Below are 24,173 nucleotides of genomic sequence, written 5' to 3'. Positions count from 1 at the left end.
GCTTTGCAAAAATCACATGAAAAAATCATTGTGTTTGCATCCTCTCTGCTCTCCGATTGTCTTAACTGTCTGACCCCTTGTGTCTGAAGAAATATGTCACAATCTCAGGGGATTATATAGTGCTCACAAATAGGTGTCTATCAATAAAATATTACTTAAAACCCGTTACGTTAGCCTGCATAGATCAGGTAAATAAATTGCAGTCTATTCTGTTTCTGGATATCTGAATGTCTCAGATGCTTAGTGGCCTGAGAGAAGTAGTTTCATCAGTACCTTTAAAATGGACTTCCTTTGGTTGTTTTGAATAACTGACTTTGAATATTCTGCTTCTTGCAACTGTCTGACCACTAGGCTTTATTTTTATAGTAGCGTATTTAATTCACGAGGTTTAAAATTGTAGCTTGACTAATAACTCTCATAAGCAATGGGGCTCTTGGTACAGGATTTTTGGTTTCAAAGCAAACACAACTCTTACTTGTGTCAATGTCAGTGGTAAATGTGTCTCACTAGGCCCCTCTCTCTTGAGAGGATAGAGCAAAAACCTCTGGTCCTTGACACAACCAACTCTTCTAGAGCAACAAGGTCCAAAGTAAATAAGCAGTGAGCTTCCTAGGGTATCCCAGAGGTGCTTGGGGAATTACAGCATGGAGTGTGGCACTCTTCTGCAGCAGGGACTGAAAGTCAGAGCAGGGACATCCTTGTCAGCCTCAGATGGCATCAGATGTCCAAGATTAAGCAACTGCTTTGAAGCATGGAGATCCCAATGATGGCCAACAGAGCCAAGAGAGATCTCCTGATTGTCTGAAGCAGTGTTGGCTGGCAGTCAGCTGTGTCACTGGGTTGCAGGAGCCAGCATTGCCTGGATTTCCTGCGTCTGCAGATCCAACCCAAACTATATTGCCAGCCTGCAATATAGGCACTGCCACAGGCCTGATTCGCATCTTGAGCTCAGCCTCTCCCCAGCTGAGATGGCAAATGAGGTTGGGTAAATATAATGGTGTCCATGTTTTCACTGGTTAGAGATGGAAGAATTAATAGAAGGAAGAATGAGGTACACAGGCAGTCTGAGGAAGATGTTTTGGAACATCACTAGTAGGCATTCCATGAAGATTGAAAATACTTGTTGGTACTTGGTCAGATGTGCACCTGGAATTTCACATGTATAATAATGCGAGCTATAGCAGATCCTTTCCAAGACTAGGGCTAAAATAGACTCTGCACTGTGAATTTCTCTTGGCTAAATATGTAAATAATACACCAACAATAACTAAGCTTTTAGGAGGAGGCACAACTCTGTGATGCTGGTCTTAATATTTGGAGTGGAAGTAGCCCTACTGAAACTGATGAAAAACCAGTACTATTTGAACCTGGCCTAAAACATGCCCTCATCTCCCTCTGGGTGACCGGAATGGTGACCACTTCCACTGTGTGGCACCTGCACCATTAAATACCTCCACGGTTAAGGGCAGCAGAGAGGTTTTATGGGCATGGATCCAGCAAAGAGTGCTTGAAACACATCAGGAGCATTGCTGACTTCATTAAGATTCTGCATATTTAAAGAGCTGCTTGAGACCCCTGGTGGATGAAGCTATCTAATAAAGAGCCCTAAAGGTCGAGGTTTGCCTCTGAAAGTAGCTTTATTTGGTTTAAGCCATCCATCACATTGAAATAATGCTGTTGGGTAGGAGACATGACTATTTTTATGGCTGTGTGTAATATTTTCCACTGTCACCAAAGTGCCTTTCTGAGTGATAAATGTGTGGATTTCCTTCTTCCCTGGGCCTGAAGGAGCAGAGGAGGGATGGTGGGATGCAGTGCCTTCTCCCTGTTGTACAAGCAGTGCTGGTGGGAGGGGGGAAGCTTCGGGGCTGGAAACTGGCAGTGCTCAGGCTGCAGATGCCCTCTGGCAGGAGGCACATCAGCAGGCTGATGCAGAACAGGAATTTCTTGTTTAAACAGCTCACCATCTGCATGGAATTGGCTCCATCTTCCCATCTTTGTGTGGAAATAGGAATGCTGCACCTGCTTAACTCATTGTAGCCTTTGGAGAAACCAAAGTCTTCTTGCTGTTCTGACAAGGAAGAGTCCTGCCTGGAAGAACTGCTGTAATCTGGGCCTGCATGACACAGTGGTAACCACTTAGTGCTAGAAAGATCAAGGGAATTAGGCTATAAATGGAAATGGAGAACTGATTCTATGTTGTAACTTGCTGAAGATTCACTGGGAGAAGTTTCATACAATCATAGAATGTCCTGAACTGAAAAGGAGCCACAAGGATCATCCAGTCCAACTCCTGGCCCTGCACAGGACAGCCCAGGAATTACCATGTGCCCGAGAGTGTTGTCCAAACACTTCTTGAGCTCTGTCTGGCTTTGTGCTGTGAGTGCTGCCTGGGGGGGCCTGTTCAGTGTCCAGCCACACTCTGGGGGAAGAATCTCTTCCTGAAATCCAGCCTAACCCTCCCCTGACCCAGCTCTCTAATAGCTTTAGATCTTCCTACTATTGTGGCACCCAAAGCTGCTGCAGCCCAGAGCAGAGTGGGACAATTCCCACCCTGGGCCTGGCTGGCTATGCTGGGCCTAGTGCCCCCTGGACAGGGATGTCCCTCCTGGCTGCTAGGGTGCAGCCAGGTGCCATATTAAACATGCTTTGTCCCTCCCTGAGGATACAAAAATGACCATTATAATTGTTTCAGTGATGATACCTTCCTCAGGTCACATGCTAATGCTGCAGTTTTCCTAGCAAAGGCCCATGCAATCCTCTGATGTCTTCACAAGGAAATTTAATCTACAGGATGGAAAGGACCATGAAGCAGTGTCTCCAGGTGAAGCCACACTTTGCCTAGCTACTGTTTTTTCCAAGTCAGCAGTGACAGAGGGAACTGTAAAGCGTGAATGCATGGTGCCTCCTCTGTTAGCGGAACTGGAACTTCCTCAGTTTGGTCTCATATCTTTGCAAGCTGGAAGTTATGAAATTTGCCCACTCTTAAACCAGTTGAAACAGCTCAGTTGTTTATCCCCCTCAGACAGGGACAGTTCTAAAACACCTGCACACATCTACTCTGAGGCAAAAATGGTGGCACCTGAGAGTTCCCTCAGCAAAACTCTTCCCACTGCCTGCCATCTGTGTCACATAGGAAGGCAGAGGGGACAAGTAATTTTTCTGCATTCCACATCTAGATGAAACAAACTTTCCTTTCTTTCCCTTAGACCCACATTTCAAGACACGAAACACTGTGACAGCTCCAGTGTTCCCCAGTATCCTGAAATGCAAAAAGGTATTTTCTTAAACAGTTTCTACCCTTTCTGCTCCTCTCTGACAAATGAATGTGTCTTTCCCACTCCAAAGAAGCAGTTCTTATTCTTTGTACTGGTGAGCGGGTTTATGTCAGGACTGCTCCCTGAGAAGACTGGCAAAGTCTTTGGGAGCGTGGCCACACTTTCTATTTCTGGAGCTTACATCTCCTTTTAGAAGCAGTGATTTTATGTATCTTCCCTTTAGCTTGACTGTTGGAGAAAGCAAGGCCCTGGCTCCATGGAGTGCCTTTGTCAGCACTCATCATGCCAGCCCTTCACAAAGCAATGGCTGATTCACTCTTCTGAGACTTCTGCTGCCACGCAGGTCTGAAGAGCTCATGTAGATGACTCCCAAGCCCACATTTAATACTACAAAGACCATCAGTAGGAGTAATGTGCAGATACTCTGAGTGGGGGGGATTCTTCCCCTCTGCCCCTCTCTGCTCTGCTCATCCTGCCCTGCAGGGCTGCATCCAGCCCTGGGCCCAGCCCAGGAAGGACAGGGAGCTGCTGGAGCCAGGCCAGAGCAGGGACACCAAGGGGATCAGAGGGATGGAGCAGCTCTGCTGGGAGGAAAGGCTGAGGGAATTGGGATTGTTCAGCCTGGAGAAGAGAAGGCTTTGGGGTGACCTCACTGTGGCCTTGCAGTGCCTGAAGAGAGCCTCCAAAACAGATGGAGAGAGGCTCTGGACAAGGGCCTGGAGTGACAGGACAAGGGGGAATGGCTTCACACTGACAGAGAGCAGGATTAGATATCCAGAAGAAATTCTTTCTTGTGAGGATGGTGAGGCCCTGGCACAGGTTGGCCAGAGAAGCTGTGGCTGCCCCATCCCTGGAAGTGTTCAAGGGCAGGTTGGATGGGGCTCTGAGCAACCTGGAGTAGTGGAAGGTGTCCCTGCCCATGGCACGGGCATGGAACTGAATGATCTTTAAGATCCCTTCCAGTCCAAACCTTTTTGTGATTTTATGATTTTCTGAAGTGCAGAGTAGCAGTGACACAACAATCATGTGGTGCAGGTGGTGTTCCTGTGCATGCCTTCACCAAACCCTTTAGCCTTGCTCAGCATCAGCCTGAGCTGTCTATGTAGAAAAGGATCTTCTTGGAGTTTTGAGAAAATTTTTATCCCTTGTTTTCTTCTCCAGCTGAAAGGCAGATGAACTTTTTTATGGCAACAGTTTCTCTACCACTTTTTTGGAATATATGTAGACCTTGATGCACTGAGCTTTCTCTCAGGTCATTTCATGTTATTCCCACTGAGCACTTACACTAGACAGAAATGCCCTGAAGAACAGGAGGCAAGCCAAAGTGCATCCTGCTTGCATTGGATCCAAGGGCTCCCAGCATTTGAGTTGTTGAAAACACACAGGGTTTTGTAAATTTTGGTTTTTCTTAGTGGTGGGGACAAGTATTGTACTTTATTGCATGGTACTGTTTGAAGAAATACATTATTTTAAGCCATGGAAATTTTCAGTGGAAAACTTGGATTAAAATCCCAATTGAGTTCACATGTTTAATTGCCTTACTCTTGGTGGTTGGAGATGAATCAAAAATATATCAAAGAAACAATGGAATTTGGTTCACCCTATGGATATGCCTCTGTACCCACCAAATCTCACAGATACCCAAACGTGATCCCATGTAATTCTCCATTCAGTTTTGCAGGGACACAAAGGATGAGCTCAACCCACTGTTTAGCAAACACTGGTGAAGAAAAAACGTTTCTCTTTGAAGGGAGTAAAGCTATTTTGCAATATACCTATATATTGTGCAAACCTATAGGAAGCCAGGATAAGTCCTGTGAAAAGTGAGAGCAGATCACAAAATCCTCATGCACATACAGCTTAACAAGCCAGCACAATCTTTGTGGACTTTTCCTCAGCTTAAAAAAAAACCTGCTTGAGGTTTCTTACACTGGCAAAGTTTTTTTACCCGTAGTGGGAGTTTGTTTACTTTTACACATTTGTAGAAGGTGTGAAAGAGCTTTTGTGGAAGAGATGCTGGTAGTGAGGTAATTCCAGGCAGAGTGGGAACGTGACAGTCCTGCCGTGCCTGCTGTCAGCCCTGGATTCATGGCTGCATGGTGCCTGGGCTTCCCACACCTACACCAAAGGCCTCCTGTCCCTAATCCATCTGCTCCCCCACCCCTCAGACTCACTCCTGACCATATCCCACTTTCCCAAGCAGAATAAGAAATGGGAAACACAGCTTGGGATTCCTGCAGCTGCTCCCCTGTGCTCATCACTCCTTCCCTCCCAGCCAGAGAAAAAGGGCAGTCCCACACCCCTACTCCTGTCACAGCCCCCAGCAGCAGAGATTTGGGGTTCATTTTACTTGGGTGGGTGCCATCTTACTGTCTGCCACACCTTGCAGTGGAATTTGAAGGATTTGGGGGCTGATATGAGTGATAATATTCCCTGATAATGCTGGAGAGCGGCAAGCAATGGGCCCAGCTTGACCGAGGGGATGTTTGATTGCAGGGGACTGGCCACACTCTGCTGTTGTGGTCTGAGAGTCTGATCTTCTCTGCTTGCAATGGAAAGGCAGTTTGTGTGTGCTATTTACTTCCCCTTCATGCTCTAGCAGACCAGAAAACCTTTGGAAGTGCGCCAAGAGAGTGTGTGTGTGTGTGTGTGTGTGTGTGTGTGTGTGTGTGTGTGTACTAGAGGACCAACCCAACTGTGGAACTAAATATTCCACAGGCAGTACCTTGGGTGAAAGGCAAGCGTCAAGGTCCTTTGCAGAAGGTTCTAAGACTAACTGGGAGCTAGGATGGGAACCTAAGTAAAGCTCTTCTCCCTTGTTCCCTGAATTTTTCCCTGATTTTAGGTAGCCATGCCTGTACCTCACCAGTCTTTGCCAGCTGTTTGAGACTGACCTGATGGATGCAGGGTAAGAAAAATATTCTTTTGTGGACCCAAGAATGAATGAATGAATGAATGAATGAATGAATGAATGAATGAATGTCAGTTTTTGATCCATTCTATGACCACCAACTAACCTCTAACTCAGAGCTGCTGTCAGCTGAATCCAAACAGCTTCTGGAACTGTGGGTCCATCCCTTACCACCCTGAATGAATATCCTCCTGTTGGAATGTCAGATTTTGGCCTTGGTCAGTGAAATTCAGTAACTCTAGATAATTTTCATGTTTGGTCTTCTGAGCTTGCATGGAAATGGTTTTACTGTTTTCCTCTTATTTCCTAGAAATTTAGTTGTACTATTATTTTATCCCCATAGCATTAAACTAGCTCCTCTTCTGCTCTTTGGATAATCATTTTGCCCTAGCCATATTCCCTATTCCATATTTTGCCAAAATCCAGAAACTTCCTATAAAAAAAGCACAGCTTTGATTTCTTTTTTTCTTACTCCTAATGCAAAATTTATAGTTTGCATTAGGGGTAAGACCACGGAGAGAGGGAAGTGCCAGTGGTTGAATTCATGGCTTTGTTTTGACAGGCATCTTCCTGAAAGAAGGTGTACACAGGAGCTTGTGGTGGAAATGAATCCATGCAGGTGTTAGAAGCCAGACACTGAGACCAAAGCAAGCTTCTGAACAAAGTGTGAGCTACAAAGCTTGTTCTCTCAAAAAATAAGACACCCTATCTCTATCCTACTGAGAATCCACTGCCAGAAATGTAATGAATGTGCTCTTCCACCTGAGGAGGTCCCATTGATATATTTTCCCTAGTAAGAAGAATCTTTGTGCTCCTTATTCCCAATCATATGGTCAAATTAATGTGTATGTCTTTTTCTGCTTCACCCTAAACTCTGCTTTCCAAACTTTGCTTTGCATAGGAGTTGTTTTTACATCATCTTTGCACCCTGTTGTCCCGTGTCTGCTGCACAGCAGCCTTTCTTTGACTGTAATGTGTTTTAAGCAAGTCTTTGATAAGCCAGAATAGCAGCTGTGAAGGGATTTGTGTTTTTCCTTTTGCAGCATGAACCAAAAGTCAGAGAATCAGCCCAAAGGAGAACATTTGTGCTCATTGCAGAGACAAAAAAAACTTAACAAACAAATAGAAAAATAAGTGGCAGCTCAAGAATTTCAGCCAATTTTCACTGCTCTCCAGGGTGGTTACAAATCAACTGGAAAAATACTGCCAGACATTGTCATCCCTGTTGGTGGCAGATATGCTGAGCACAGGTCATTTACAAATCTTCCTTTGTTTGTACAACTTAGGGGCATTTGCTGAATTGATTTTAATTTATTCTTTTTCTTTTTTCTCTTTAAATACCTACTGGCAGTAATTCACAAATAGCTTTAGATCCAGGCAGCAGTAAGAGGGGTAATTTATAACTTTTTTTAACTAACACTGTGCTTGGACTGATGGCATTGAGGAGTGCATGGAGAAGAAGTGGTTTTCATTAGGGCAGATGATAAAATTATAAAACACAGGCAAGCTCTCTGTCACACAGTCCCCTCATCACACCGAGTGCTCAGTTTATTTTTGTGTTCCTCCCATGTAATACCATTGCAATTCTGAAGAAATCAATAGAGTTGCATTAGCATAAAATTAGGGAGCCCCAGCAGTAAATCACACCACGAGTTGTTGTTGATGAGCTCTGAAGCAGAGCTTTATTTCCTGCAAAGGTCAAGGTGATGGATTGTGCAACAAATTTTACCTCCTCTGCTACATGTTTATTGCTAAATAGCCTGTCACAAAACAGCAAAATAGGACATATCTTATCTTTCCCCACAAGCTGGAGGTTTTCTGAATTCAGTAAGATAAAGCAAGGTTCTTCGTCCTGCTGGGTTTCATAACAAGGCTGTGTCTGTTACGTTAAACCTGCATGTGTCTGGGAGCATCCCTGGGAGCTGGAAGGTTACTGCCTGTGCTAGGAAAGAACTTGCATGGAACTGACCTTTCCTAACTAGTTCTAACTCCAGTCTGCAGGCAGTCATCTCCTCTTTAGGAGCAGTCTATCAGATCTGGGCCGTTCTTTAGCTCCTTTGAGCAAAGAGCTGCCGCAGTCACTAACCAGGAAGTTTGGGTGCTCAGGTCACTCATGTCCTTTCACTGCCTTGAAGCAGAGCTATACCTGTCTACCAAGAGATCCATCCCTGCCTGATGGATAGCAACACCTTCAGCTTTATACTCCTTGCTAATTTAAAGATTATTTCAGCTAGCTGACAGATGAGGAAGCAGTGATATGAATATGCACAACCCATTTGCTCTAAGAATCATTTTATGGTTTTGAAGGCATTTAGCTGGTGGAAACCTTGAAGAGAACCAGTGTTTACAGAAGCCAGCAGCCAGGGACACCTGTCTTTGTGGGGATGAAAAGAAAAGTGAGGTCTGACAGGCTTGAAGTCACACTGAGGACTACAGTGGCCAAGCAAAAACTACCTGGGATGACTGTGTGAACATAAGTAAGGATGAAGCTTTGAGACTTCACATCATAAATTTTCTGACCTGGAGCAAACAGCAAGCATAAAAAGAGGGTGAAAAACTGAAGGAGAGTAAAGGATTGGGGAGAAAGTCCAGAGACACCATGAAACTCAAAAGTTCACTCCACCTGCCACATAACATCCGCTCCTTCCTCTGCATGTGGACTTGTGGAACAGTGAGACCAAGCTCCTGGACTCCTTGAGGAGTGCCTGTAGTTGATAAGCCAACACCTCTATGGTGAGGCCTGAGAACATAATATTCATGTTTCTTTAGAGTGGGTGTTTTATTTTTACAACCTCCTTTCCCGATAAGACACAGCTTGGGAGTGTTAGTCTCTGGAAATTGCTCCTGTAAGCCTGTCTTCAAGCCTTATGACTGTCCAAACCAAATATAAACCCCATTAATTTTATTTTTTAAATTATTTTCTCCTCAGCCACAGGAGTACTCAGAAGCCCAGATCAGTAGGCCCTGGAATCCAGGCTGAAAATACATCAAACCACTCAGACTGCTTCCTTGAGAAGTCACAGGGAAGACAGAAATCTTTTAATTTGCATTTTAAATATTTGCACAGTGTAAAAGAACATTTACACTGAAAAACAGAGGTCTGAAAAGCTGAAAAATGCCAGAACTGGAGTAATTTGTACTACACAGTGGTTTTACAACTTTTGCAGTGTGACAGGGGCAAGCTCTGAAGGTTTCCTCTGAGGTAACAGAACAAGTGAGCCAGCCATAGCTGGGACAGTCAACAGGAATGTGGGATAGTTGGGAGATGAGATCTTGCTCTGCCCTCTCCAACATGCCCTATAAATGTCCCGACTCCAGAGGCATTACTGTGTCTCACTCCTCCCTACTGCAGCTGCTCCTCTTTTCATAAATAATTCAATATTCATTGAGGCAGGGACCTGAACCTCAGTTTCCCACATCCTGTGTGAATGCCTGAACAACAGCACTATCAAATCAATCTCTTGCAAAATGCTCTCCTCTCTCAGCAACTGTTTAAGTATTTATGCAGGTTAGATACACTCCAGCAGGGAAAACTGTGAAACACCTGCCCTGGGCTAGAAAGATCCCTTTGGATGTGGCTTTGCTGGAGTAAAGGAGGGACAGGAGACTCAGGATGAAGTTCCCTGCCTAATCAAGGTGTTGAGAGGTAAATCCACTTGTTATACACAAGGAAAATAGACTCTTTCACACTGCTTTTTATCAGGGTTTTCCTCCTGGACCCAGGATTCTGCATCTCCAGAGTTTTCACTGAATGAAAACATTGCCATTAAAGGTTTCTTTTTGCCATGGTGATATTTTATAGCAGAAATTTTGCTGAAAATTCCTTAACAAACAGCACAAACTAGGGCTAACTGCAGCCTAGCATGCTGGTTAACTGAACAGCAAGCAGCACACACAGACCAACCACCTTCTGCACAAACCTTCTTCAGGGAATAGAAATTCTTCCTTTATTGGGGAAGGTGCAGGGAGAGGATCCCAGTTTTTATCTGCTGGATTTCATATCTGTGCTGGGAAGAAGATCAGGGCTTAAGAGCTAAAGCTGTATTTGCAGACAGAGTGACCAAACCCAGACTGGGTGTCTCCTGAGAAACAAACCAACTGGGAATCAACCCAATCCTATCAGGGACTGGGTTGTATTTCCAGCTTTGCCAGTAATGACCTCATTTGCAAAGCTGGATGCTGCTTCCCTGACCCCTTCATAGAGTCATGGAATGGTTTGGGTTGGAAGGGACCTTAAAGATCAGCCAGCTTCAACCCCTCACCACAGCAGGGATCCCTTCCACTATCCCAGCTTTCTCAGAGCCCCATCCAAACTGGGCAGCCACAGCTTCTCTAGGCAACTTGTGCCAGGGCCTCACCATCCTCACAGGGAAAAATTTCTTCCTCACATCCAATGTAAACCTACTCTCTGTCAGTGTGAAGCTATTCCAATACAGCTCTGCCATTGCCAAAGGGTTTGTAAATTGTTTGGGAGGAAGAAAGGGAAGTGAGGTGCTAGTAACACAGATGACAGAAAAGAACAGAAACCTTTTAGCAAAGAGAGTTACTCTTTTATAGCTTTTCCCTTAAAAGACAGTGAAAGTTAAAGCCACTTTGTGCAGCAGCACAGAGCATGTTCCAATGTTCTGGCCATGTCTCAGATGGATCCCACACCTGGACTCCTCACTGCAAATTGAGGAGATTCTGTTGGCGCCAAGCAGACACTGCAAGAAAAATGCAGGACTGCCCTCCTTGTGGGTTGATTGCAAAGCTTGAAGGTGCTTGTCTGAGGGCAGGATTGCCCTCTACTCCAGGCTGGAGTCTCCAGTCTTTATAGGAGCAAAACAGAGCCCAGACCCCGAGGTACCACACATGCCCTTGGAGAGAATTCAGTTCATACAGCACTGCCTTGGGTTTCCTGCTTGGAGATTCAAAGCCCTCACAGGGATGGTTTGCACAGCCTGATGTTTGACATGCCCGGAGATGGCAGGGGGGGCACCTGTTGGATACCAGATATTGGTGTGGGAAAGCTTAAAGGTCATGGCAAAGGGGCTACAGGGCATACCAAGTGTAACTCTGAAAAGGAGGAAGGAAGGGATGCTGAGAGTGCAAGCCAATCTGATGGAAACAGAAAGGGGGAGCCAGGGGACAGTGAAGGAGGGTCTGCAGCAGGATGGGGTGTGAAGGAAAGTGAATTTGGGTAAATAAAATCACTGTGAAATGGAAGGGAAGGGCTGAGGTTGAGAACAGATTGAGAGAGAAGGGAGTAGATAAGAGAGGGAGCATGCAGAGCCTCTCTTTGTATGGTTAAATGAAGAGCCTGGGACTCAGAGAAAGACCTCAAAGAGAAATCCATGGTGCACAAAGGAAACGTTGAAGCATGCAGGGCAGGGGGGTTGCAGGGATGGGGTGGATGCTACTGTGTCAGTTACAGCACTTTTATTTCCATGAGAGTGTAAAAATCCTAAGAGACAGGAGTTCTATCAGTTCCCTGCTGTAGGGAAATGCCTTTGAAACCTCCTGCTAAGGTGCTTGGCATATTCACCAAGCAAGCATTGGTGCTAGGAGATGAATACCTTCAGGCTGCCTTGTTCCCAGGGAGAGGGTGTTCAGGGGCAGGTACAGGAGGAGTGATTCAGTACAAATAAATTAGATCCCTGCTTTGATTTAACCACTGGAGAATATGCTCCCCGTGTGGGAAAGCAGCATCCTAGTATAACACAGAGCTACAAATCCCCCCTTCCCTGCTGTAACACAATCCATTCCATACTCAATGGGTTATCTGTTACAGCTGCTTGTTAGTGGTGGTTAGTCCTTTTATTGGCATTAACTGCCCTGTGTAAACAAGACATGCAAACCAGAGGCAAGAACAAAAGACTTCTAACCCAGCCTCTGAATGTAAAACTGAATGCTGCACGTGCTCTTGTTCCCCCTGGTGCCAGTGATAACTTTCTTGCTGATTTTAGTGAGAGCAGACTCCTGGCTTACTAAAAGTAACCTCCAGAAACAGCATCTTCAGAGAACATTTTTCTCTTCTCCTCCCTACCCCAAAGTTGTTGTTGTTCTTCAAGAACAAATACACAAAGCCATTAGGAAAAAATGCTGTGAGAGTGTTTCAGAAGTTCAGTCTCCAGAAGGGTGGGTAAAATACATTTCCTGTGAGTCTCAGGCTACACGTTACCTTTAGAGAAAGCTGCAGGAGTAGGTACAGGACCCAGAGGTTGTTTGTTTATAAAATTCGTTTTAATTCAAAGGTGCCTTTGAGCCCCTGCTCTGAAATTCTCCTGCAGATGGGACAAACCTGGAACCTCAGTAGGTAGGAGGCACTTAGTTGAGTGTGATCTGCACCATACAACCCCATGGCTTCAGGTGGGGGGGACCTTGTGGCAGGAGCTTCAGAGACTCTCTTCAAACAGGCTGCAAGGGCTTGAGAAGGCAGCACTTCGTTAATTCAGCACTACAGCTTTCTGCACTTTTTTTTTAATACACTGCTAATAATCTGCTAACATTTTCAAATTTCACCTCAGAGGTTTTAATGCTGTCAGGCTCTACACCCACTTTTGCCAAAAGAAAAAGAAAAATTTATTATAGCTTTTTATGTTGAACTTACATCCTCAGAAAGCAACACAGTAATTCCCCTTTCCTTCTGGAATGTTCTGCCCTTCAAAATCCAGTTTCTCTCTGAACAGCATGGTCAAAGGTTGCACTAGATAAAGGTTGGACTCAATGACCTTGGAAATCTTTCCCACATAATTGATTCTGTGATTCTGTGGCTTATGATATTTTCTGTGTTTTTAATGTCTAATAATCCTGTCTGATGGTAGAAATTGTGGATCTTTTGGCATTCAAAGAGGTTGCAAGGCACATGGGCTCCTTGAATTCATATGGAAAACTTGACTTGGGCTCCCTAATCATCCATGGCTTTTCATTTGGGGTTTTTTTGGGACGTAGCAACACACCTTTGGATAATCAAGGCATTTAGGGCTGGAATGAGTGGAGGGAAAGCATTTCCACATGGCAGGCTGGCTACAGCATGGCCAGGGTGGTGGCAGAGATACACCAAGTCATATTAGATCTTAATTCTTTATATTTCATACTGCACTGGAGAGGAGTATGGGGGGAGAAAGGGGATTCACTATCCTACTCCCCTGTAACCCCACTACAAATCCGCCCCTGCGTGCGAAAGTTGCATCTTTTCATGAGGCACTGCAGGAAAGCAGAATATGATAGAAAAAGATTTCTGGTGCATGGGACAGAGTTGCCCTTAGGCAGTGTTAACTTGTCTTACTGACATTTAAATGGCCTAAATCAAGATGACAGAGATGTTAGTGGCATGATGTGAAGAATTGTTCTGTTGAGGAATGCGTTGTTCTTTAGAACAATTTATATTCAGCACAAAGAATTAAGCATAAGTGGGTTTAACATGAGGCACACATGTCATCATTTTCCAGCTCTTATTATCTGTGGTGTGACTAATGCAGGATTACTCTTCATCTGTGCTCATGACTAACTTATCCCTGTACTGTATCCTGCTGCAGAGCCTTGTTCCAAATTGCCCCTCAGAACCTTGACTGCTGCTCTATCTCCCACAGAAACAAAGTGTCCAGGAGTGTGTCAAGTATCTCCTTTTTCATCCTGGGACAGCATTTGGGCATTTCCCAGAGAGGGAGAGACCACAGATTCCCTTACTGGGGAAATCCAGTGAGGACAAGCACTGTCTGCTGGCCTGCTCTTCTCTACCATTCTCTACCCTGTGAGGGAGGGGATTCTGCCCCTCTGCCCCTCTCTACTGAGCCCCCCCTGCAGGGCTGCATCCAGCCCTGAGCCCAGCCCAGGAAGGACAGGGAGCTGCTGGAGCCAGGCCAGAGCAGGGACACCAAGGGGATCAGAGGGATGGAGCAGCTCTGCTGGGAGGAAAGGCTGAGGGAATTGGGATTGTTCAGCCTGGAGAAGAGAAGGCTTCTCTGGGGTGACCTCACTGTGGCCTTGCAGTGCCAGAAGGGAGCCTCCAAAACAGATGGAGAGAGACTCTTGACAAGGGCCTGGAGTGACAGGACAAGGGGGAATGGCTTCACACTGACAGAGAGCAGGTTTAGATTGGATATTGGGAAGGAATTGTTCCCTGTGAGGGTGGTGAGGCCCTGGCACAGGTTGGCCAGAGCAGCTGTGGCTGCCTCTGGAAGTGTTCCAGGATGGATGAAGCTCCAAACAACCTGGGCTAGTGAAAGGTGTCCCTACCCATGGCAGGGATAGTGGAACTGACTGATCTTTAACCATTTGTGATTCTGTGATTATTGTTGGACAGCTTTAAAATTCCTCAGAGGAGTCTTGAGGATAGGAACATTTGCTCATGCATTTTATGTTGGATAAGAAAATAGCTGGTGAGACTGCAATGAATCTACAGAGTTGGAATGATTGGCTCAGTTGACTGTTTTCTTGCTGCTTTGGGTGTTAGCACCCCAGAAGATGCTGCAGAAAGTGTTACTAGATAGACAGCAAATATGTTATTAAGTATGGTTTTTCACTGCTCCAGGACAGAAGTAATGAATGAGTGCTGGACCATTTCTACATTGAATTTCATCATAAAAAAGATATTTGTACATTAAAAATTATCTTCAGTGTCAAGAGAACGGACTTAAAGTAAAGCTGGGAAAAATGTATTCTGAAGAAATAATTAAATTTTTGCTTCCACTTACTTTTGGAGAACTTCTGGGCAATTCAGGCCATTTCACAGGGAAAAATAAGAGCATGTATACCAACACACAAATTTCGCAAAAAGCCTGAATAAATTCCTGGGTGAAATTGGGGAAAAAAATTAGAAACATTTCTTCTGAGAATCAGATTTAGATTTGTGGTTTATTCAAATGCGTAGTTTTTAACCTTCACCATTTAAGCAGATATTACATATATTCATTGAGCTGCTCCACTTAAAATCAGGTATGTTCTAAATCCCCCTGGCTATCAGAATCCTGCACCAGTCACTAGTAAACATGTCTCCAGTGGGGTTAGCCAAATCCTCCCAATTTCAGAACATTTTTCCACAGAACAATTTGTTATCACTACCACATTTAGTGCAAAGGTCTCATGATAGAGGATAATGTATTAATTGTTGTTTAGTCCCACTACTTCTTGATTAAAGTAAAAGTAGAGCCTTTAAAATTGTACCTGAAACATCAGAAAGTCTTTTTTTTTTTTTTTTGTTTCCTCCCACATGTACTAAAAGAGAGGCTTCCATTTGACCTGGAAAATCAAAACTTAAAGGGAGGAACAGGGAGCTATTGTTCACATTTCCATTACCTTCTGGTTTCAAAGTAAAATGGCAAATAAATAAATTATTAATTAACAACATGATTTCAGGCAAACCTGAGTAGGAGTTCCCCCTTTCTGTTTGGCAATTAAGTTAATTAGTCCCTTATCTTGCAAAGCTTAATTGTGTGCCTGAGTCATGTGAGACTTGATATTCATGCTGAAGGTTGAATTCACTTATCAGGGCTTGCAGTGCTGAGCTTTCTTGGGCAAAGGCAAAGCAGCAGACACATAGGCAGAGTTTAATGGGATATTGGGAATGGCAGGATGATGAGAGAGGAGGTGAAAAATCACCAGCTGACAAGGACTGGGGAGTAGGTGGGTGGTTGAACTCAGCCTCCAAGTGAGCATGACTGGAAAGGAGGCTAATGACTTTCATTTGTCTGGCACAGTGCCTGGGGAAGATGGCAAAAGGTACAACTAGAAGTTGTCCATTGTCCAATCTCCCTGAAAAGCAGACTAAGGCTCAGAGGACTGCAGAGGCTGAGAGGAGAGCTAGAGGTATAAGGAAAATAATATTTTTTTAAAAAATTCTGTTCCACAATCTTTCTATGTTTTTCCAGTTTTTTTCCAGACAAGACTGCCTATTTTTTTTTTTTTTTTTTTTTTTTTTTTTTTTTTAATTATTTGGACAGTTATTTTAAAAGAGCTGCAGGATCCTGGCATTGGAGTTTCTTTTTCCATGTGTGTAAGGAAGCCAGGATCAAATCCCACTTTTACCACAGCTGTGGTGCTGCTCTCAAGACAGAGACAAGCTGATATGTCCAGCATTCAGGTGTGTATCCCATGTTGTGTGTGATCAATCCATATCTCTTTTTCCCATAAAACATCTCTACCTTCTTGGACTGTAGGATGTCCCTTAGGACAGGGACTCATATGGACTGCCTGGTTGCTACCACAAACCAATATATTAAAAGTTCACTACCTTACAGCAATGTTAGGAATCAACAGATAAATGATCTGCTTCCTTAACTTTATGGAAGTTTAAAAGTCAAGTCAAAACTGCCTTAGAGGAGATGTAGGTATAAATCACTTATTTGTGAGAGGGAATTAATTCAAAGAGAACTCTAAAATAAAAAATATTACTTTCAAGAACTAAAAAAGTGATTCACAAAGAGGGGAATACAGGGAAGAACAATAAGAAAGCTATCAAACAGCAGTTACATCATCACATGCTCCCTGAGGACTTCTTAGACTTCTTGAGGAATTTTCTGGTTATAAATTCCTGCTGTGATCTGAATACTATAGCATGACTTATGGTCACAGAATCACAGAACTGTTTGGGTTGGCAAGCGCCTGTGGAGATCATCTAGTCCAACCCTCCTGCCAAGGCAGGGCCACCCCCAAGGGTGCCCTCTCTCTACCAGACACACACACCTAAATGGAAATACTGTTTTTGCTGATTTAAAATTTAGATGGAATTACTTTAAGTTTACAATTCCTATGGTTATCTCCTATAAAATGGGGCTCTTCAGTTCTGTCAAGCGAAAAAGCTTCTGGATAAAAGTAAATGACACTTTTCTCTGCATTTCCTGACATGCTGCTTACTCTACTGTTCAACCTTCTGCCTTGCCTTCAGCATCTTCCCTCCTCTGGTCAGAATCCATAGTTGTACAGCCACATTGCTTATTCCTTAAAATCCCTTTGTAGTTCCTCATAGAAGAGGTGATGGAGTACTACATTCTTTGTTTACTTGGTTGATTAAAATATTTTGTAGATAAAAGAAAAAATCTACTCAGGCTGAAAAACTTACTCCAAATGAAAAAGAAAAAAAAAAGGGAAGAAAAAAGAGAGAGATTTCTCCAATCTGGAACACAATGTTTCATTACAGCAACAATAGCAATGTTTCTTTCAGTTACTCAGATTGAAATGGTTCACAATGAAAATTTTGAACTCAGGTAGGGGGAATATAAGAAAATTTCCTCCATCTGATTTGTCTTAGAGGGGTTTGAAAATCCAAGTTAAAAACCCAATTTTGATGAACAAGTGTTTAGCTTTGGACTTAAAGGATAATTTGAAAGCAATATGTTCACCATACTTATATTCCCAATTCTAGGGGTGTTCTCTGTTTTGAACTCCTTCCTCTGAAGAGGTTGTGCTGGGGGCTTGATACCCATGCTCTGCACTACAGCAGATGCATTAGAATTTCCCAGCCTTTACACAGAGCAAATCCAGGAGCTCCACTGGCCTATAAACACCGGAAATTAATGACATGACAGCCTCAGGAAATAGTGCTTCAGATATGCAAGTGCCTCATGGGAGGAACTCATTACTGGAGTTACAGTAAATTGCCACTGAGTGAATGCTGGAGGAGCTTCCCACACTTCATAAGCTCTATCTTGTCTGATTTCAAGGCCTAAGTGAGTTTTGGCATGATTAAATACTAGGAACTGTGGCCATCTGAGAACACTGGTGGGGCTAGCTGAGCACAGAGTGCATTGTGGCAGCTTTCTCCAGGTTTTGGTTATTGGTTTGTGTTAAATAAAAGTCCAGCTGCTGAGCTAGGCAAGCATATTCTAGTAGAGACCCTGCTCAGATTTTAGGCTGATTTTGTATATCTGTGAGCTGCTGGGATTTGGGGAATGGGAGGGGGGGTGCAGAAAGCCATACTACAGATATTTTAGTTTTGATCCCTTGCAGGCTCAGTGCATTTGACTAAATATATATCAAGAAAGAAGCCAAGCCTGAACAGGTGCTTGCTTTGCTGGATAAGACTTACATTTTCATTTTAAAAGCTATTTTTTGCCTGTCCTAATGTTAACTGACATAATAGCAAAGTTAACTATCCTGAAAACACCCTGCCCTGAGGTGTCATCTCAAAAAGCTTTTTCAAACTGAAATTAAATCAGTCAACAACTAAAGTGCCATAAGGACAAAAGGTGTCTCATGTGTCACATCAGATTAGACAAAGTATTTTGTGCTGGCCACAACTTCCCTTTTCATCATTGCAGTGTTTGCCTCATTCATTATTGTGGTTCTCCTCAAAATCAAGCTCTCAGCTCTAGGTGTGAAAGTTCAGAATTACAGCTGTCATCCAGAGAAGATGGCAAATTCCCCTTTTCTCTTTCCAATAGGTTAGTGAAGGAAAGGTGTGCACTAATGCTGGAAACATGGGCAGTGTGTACCCTTGTGCTGGCCTGTTCAGACACACATTTGCTCTGGATGCAGCAGTGATGGAAAACAAGAGGCTTCTGCTCATTTTTATGAAGATTAGAGGTGTCCGTCTGTGGTCTTACACAGCTTAACTGCCTGTTTTTAAAGATATTTGTAGCAGAGAAATGAACTGTAAAAAAAGCAAATGCTGCCTTAGTAAAGTTTCAAGTGCTGGTGGGAAAACAATGGAAAAACGTATTAAACAGAACATTCCCCAGCCCGGAATTATATGGGCTGGCCTACCCAGGATTAAACTTATGTTCAACTATTGCTAAATTGGCAAAATACTAACCCGCACCTTTCTAGTACCTGTCCTGCCATTTAATGTGAGTTGTTCTCAAGGCAAGATGCAAATTTAATGCAAGAATAAGTGGACGGGATTATCTGCCATAGGGATGTACCACTGCAAAGTCATGAGCTTTCTTTAAGGCTTTAAAGTGAAAACACCACCCACAAATATTCAGGGATACCCAAATATTGGTATATTCTGTGTTCATTGTCCTGTTAACAAGTTTCTGCTGCTGACTGGATGACCCAAGCAATATTGTGTCCTTGAAAATAATTTTTTTCCTCCTCCTCTCTTTGCCATCAAGAAAACATGCATTTTAGTCTGCACTGTCATATTTCAAATGCCTCTAAACCAGAGCTCTGCAGGAAATGCTACATTTTGGCTCAGCATCTTAATGCCTGGTGCTTTAGCTCAGCAGAGGGAAGAGGAGACAAATATGAGGGGGCCAAAACCCTTCTCAACTGCTACTCACTGGGCTCTGAGTGAGAGCTTTTGTGTGCATTCTTCACATTGGGAACCACTCTGCATTAAACTGGAGACTTCAGAGGAATTTCTAACAGCAGAGGCAGACGGTGGCTGTGATCCAGCTGCCTTCATTTGGCCACAAAATTAAATTTCTGTTCTTAGAAAACTGAAGAATGTAACTTATTCACCTTTCTAATATAAAGGTATTCAGGGATGCATGTGACATCAGAGAAACAAGGGTTTTGCCTGCTGAAAGAGACATCCTTTTCAAAAGTTTCTCAAAATCCAAGGACAGCAGGATGAAAGATGTTGAGGAAAGACTGTCCTTAACAGGATTGTATCTTCTGTGCACTTGAATGGCTCAAAGCTTCTGCCTGTTGGAAGTGACACCTCTCTGCAGAAGCAGTTTAAACTCATACTCAGCCCTGGGTAGGTCCACCCTGGCTGCAGTGTTTCTTAACTTGGGGACATCTAGATCTGATTAAAAATATGAGCAGAACTACATCTCTTCTGCCCCAGCATCTGTTTTCCTTCTAATCTGCTCATTGCTAACAAACCCTTTGGAGTCAGATAAGATCTATTTCTGTTCTACTGTGAAAAGCTCAAGTAGAAATACAACCAATTCTTGAGAAGGAAGTTTAGGTTCACATCTGCATTAACAAAGGGTATGCAATTAGAAAGATCATTCGTTGTTTTATTCAGTTTGTATGATGGGATAGACAAGGTAAGCAATTAAAATCAATCCGTGAATGGAAATGGAAAAGGGAAAGACTTCCATCCTTCCATAAACTTTTTGGTTTGTTTTGTTGACTTAATTTTGTTATGTTTGGTTTTGCTGGGAAGGAAAGGTTTGCAGTTGAAAAGTTCTTACCCAGAAATTTTTCTGGATGATAACTCTGGTGAATCTGATCAGACAAAAATTTTTATTGTTCTTTCCCTCACTTGCAGAGGGGGATTCTCCCATGCTGGAGTCCCATCGTGGGACTAGAGCAAGTCTGTAAGTCCACATTAACAGAGAGCCCCCCTGCAGAGATGCCTCCAGCCCTGGCCCAGCACAGGAAGGACAGGGAGCTGCTGGAGCCAGGCCAGAGCAGGGACACCAAGGGGATCAGAGGGATGGAGCAGCTCTGCTGGGAGGAAAGGCTGAGGGAATTGGGATTGTTCAGCCTGGAGAAGAGAAGGCTTCTCTGGGGTGACCTCACTGTGGCCTTGCAGTGCCTGAAGGGAACCTCCAAAACAGATGGAGAGAGACTCTTGACAAGGGCCTGGAGTGACAGGACAAGGGGGAATGGCTTCACACTGACAGAGAGCAGGTTTAGATTGGATATCAGGAAGAAATCCTTCCCTGTGAGGGTGGTGAGGCCCTGGCACAGGTTGGCCAGAGAAGCTGTGGCTGCCCCATCCCTGGAAGTGTCCAAGGGCAGGTTGGATGGGGCTCAGAGCAACCTGGAGTAGTGGAAGGTATCCCTGCCCATGGCTGGGGGGTGGAACTGGATGATCTTTAAGATCTCTTTCCAACCCAAACCATTCTATGATTCTGTCACTCTTTGATCTCAGTTTGCCATGTCCTCAGTGGTTCAGGCTTCATCACCTTGGATGCAGCACCACGGCAGTTCCTGGTGTTTGAGGCAATTTAGTGCAACTCTGCCACAGGTGTAATGAAATGGCGACAGCAGCATTACCTGACTTTGGAATGAGCAGGAAATTGATTATTTTGAGATGTATGAATCCCTGTTTGAGCAGTTCCTCTGGTTGTGAACAACACAAAAGGCAATGGAATCAGCCTAGATCCATTTTTATAAGGTGGATGGTGTATGTGGGAGATGAAGCACATCCATTTCACTAGGCTGGGTGAAGGGGTGCCATGTGAACACTGTTAGTAGACACTGTGCTGTTGACAGCACTACCTTCTCAGTGGCACAAACCCATCTCCTAATCACTCATGCTCTCTAAGAGATCAATTACATTTTTCTCAAGTGTTGTAGGGCTATTAACCTCAGCTTACTGCTCAAATTTAGCGTGCTAAATTAATGCCTAAGCATCTACACTTTCATCTTGCAACAACAATGGGATATGGGGATCTGCACTCCATCATACCCTGAAGTGGTGCACAGGGGTGTTGTGTGCCACTAAACAGCTGCCATGTCCTGCTCTGAGAGTTTTCCACAGAGGGAGAAGCTGGAATTTATAAAGACAGCTATTTTTCTGTGTGTATCCAGTGTCAGTGGAAGTGAGTAGGGATACCAAGCAACAAATAAACATGGGCTGGAAGGTATAAAACATTTCAAAGCAGTAGAAACATAAACATTCTTTTTGTAAATGAGTCAACAGGAATATTAAATAGCCTCAATATCAAAAGCTACCTTAAGCCTTTGAATTGTAGTTTGCTGAGGAAACTAAGATTGCCCCTTTCAACTGATTTCCTCTTCAGCTGATGTATCTTTGGCCTCTTTCATTTGACCCCTCTCATATACATTTGCTGTTCCTAGTCAAGAGCAGTGGTTGTTGTCTAAAGTCTTGGTGTGCCCTCCTCAGTGTCACACAGAGCGTCAATTCCTACCAAGAGCTACAGTACTGATGATATTTTTTTTATTTTTGCCCTTCAGAAGTGATTCTGCCCAGAACCAGAAGCTGTGTTTTGGTACAAAATGACCTGGGCATCCAATGGGCCTTCATTCTGGCCAGGAGTCTGGACAAAATTCAATGGAAAATAAGGAGGAAAAGGGATTGGCATGTCACTCCATCCTGTGACACACAGAACACATGGGCTGCCATGGCCTTGGCAGGTTTCCACTGCTCTTGCCACAGACTGCTGGGCCTTACTCATCCTTTGTGAATCACTGCTGTATACAGAACTTCACAGCACTTACAGCAACCAAAATGGAGTGAATCACCTGGTTCTGATGTATTTGTTGATATCCAGATTCTGTAAGAGTCACTTACTGTATTCAGGAGAAGGATCTGATGAACCTTGCTTCACTCTACTCACCCATAGTCCTCTAGAGATTTCGTAGCCCCTGCAATGCTGCTGGTCCCCTACAACTCTTCTCCACGCAGAGCATACTCCTCTCACCTGCAGTTGTATCAACCCTTCCCAGGCTTTTTTCTTGACCACTGACTTTCTTTTTTCTTGACTTACCATGTGCCAGGATCCCTTCCTCACCTTTCAGCCATTTGGAATGCCAGATGTTCACTTTTCTTGTGTGTTTCCCTCCTCATCCTGGTCCTACTCTGCTGCTGCTGCAGAATAGAAATATCTTGAGGCAGAAAAGCTAAATGGTACCTTTTGTGAGATGTGCTGGAAAGAAGGGCTCTGAGTAAGTTCTGAATCATGAGAAATTTGAGATTCAGAAGGCATTTCCCTTAGAGGAGGTGTTTGAGCTCTGTGAGTTTAGGCCAGAAGAGGAACTCTTTTTTGTTTTCTAAACTTTACGGTGACCTGTGCAGGGAGCTGCACAATTTTCCTGGCCCAGGAAGGATGGAGAAAGGGGGCAGATAGGACTGATATAACTCTGAGGCAATGCCTGGCCAACATGCAGGTGGGAAGGTGGGAGGTGCTACATCCCTGGGTTTGTTTCCACTGCCCCCCACCCTGGTTCTGATTTTGTTCTTGGTAGTGAAAACCTTGGGCATTTCCACTGGTGACACTGGGCGATGGAATTTGGGCAGAGCCATGAGTAGCAAGCCAAGATTTTGGCCCCTTTGCAAGTACAGCCTAAGAAATTGAGCTCATGTTGCAGGACATGGGTTAGCCATTGACAAACCAAGTTTCCACAGCACTGGGTGTTCCAGAGCCTTCACAGCAGAGGCATCATTCTCTGCCACTGAAAGAACACCAGAGCCTAAAACCAGGAACCTCTACATGTTTATTATTCTGCCACTGTTCTGAAAGTAAAAATTTGAAAACATTACCTCTTTCCAGGCTGAAATATCTCCTTCCCATTTCTGACAGTATTTCCTCCCTCTCTCTAAGTCTAATCAAGGGGTAAACTTCTAAAAGAACTCAGATGCAATACATCATTACTGTGTTAAAAAGTCAATGGCATGGAAGCCTCTGAGTAGCCAGCTCAGTAGTATTTATTGGGATTTAAGAGCTTACTATAATTATCATGTCCAGTAACTGCCTGGATTGATGTGTGAGGGGGAAAGAAAGGAGGCTGAAGCATGTCTTGTTAGGGTATGCTCAAGATCAATGAATGAATGGATGGCCAGATATGAGTGGATAGATATGTATTCTTTTAGGCAATTTTATGTTTTCACAGCCAGCTCTCCCTCTTCTTCTGACATGCCTAGCAACAGATCTGACAAAGGTTAATCTGTGGATTGAAATCATGATATGATTTTGTTCAGTCTTCATGACTATCATTTTCCAGTGCCTACATACTTCCAGAAACCCAAGTTTTCCATGAGATTGTCTTTTTTTTTTGTTTTGTTTTGTTGTTTTTTTTTTTTGTTTTGCTAAGAAAATGCTACCTCAACAGGTGAGTTCCTAGCATACAAATCAAAATCACTGAAGAAAACACATTTTACATGACTCTGGAAGATTGTAGCCACAAAACAGTTAAAGCAGATTCCCAGCAATACACTTTTCTCTCTTGGAAGTTCATAACCTTGTCCAGGATCTCTTCCCATCTATCCCACTGAGCTGGATCTATCCTTTTGGTCCTTTCTATTGTACATGTTTCTTTCTTGGTCTCTGTTGGAAGCCATAGGAAAACCTGAAATGTCCCAGCTTTTTGGGTCTTCATCACAGTCTAAGCCAGACATCCTCTCTAATCATGCTATTATTTCC

Source organism: Agelaius tricolor, unplaced genomic scaffold (genome assembly GCF_023055355.1).
Source record: "Agelaius tricolor isolate 1412-34295 unplaced genomic scaffold, bAgeTri1.0.p SCAF_74, whole genome shotgun sequence".
Taxonomy (NCBI): domain Eukaryota; kingdom Metazoa; phylum Chordata; class Aves; order Passeriformes; family Icteridae; genus Agelaius; species Agelaius tricolor.
Note: the sequence above shows the minus strand (reverse complement) of the source record.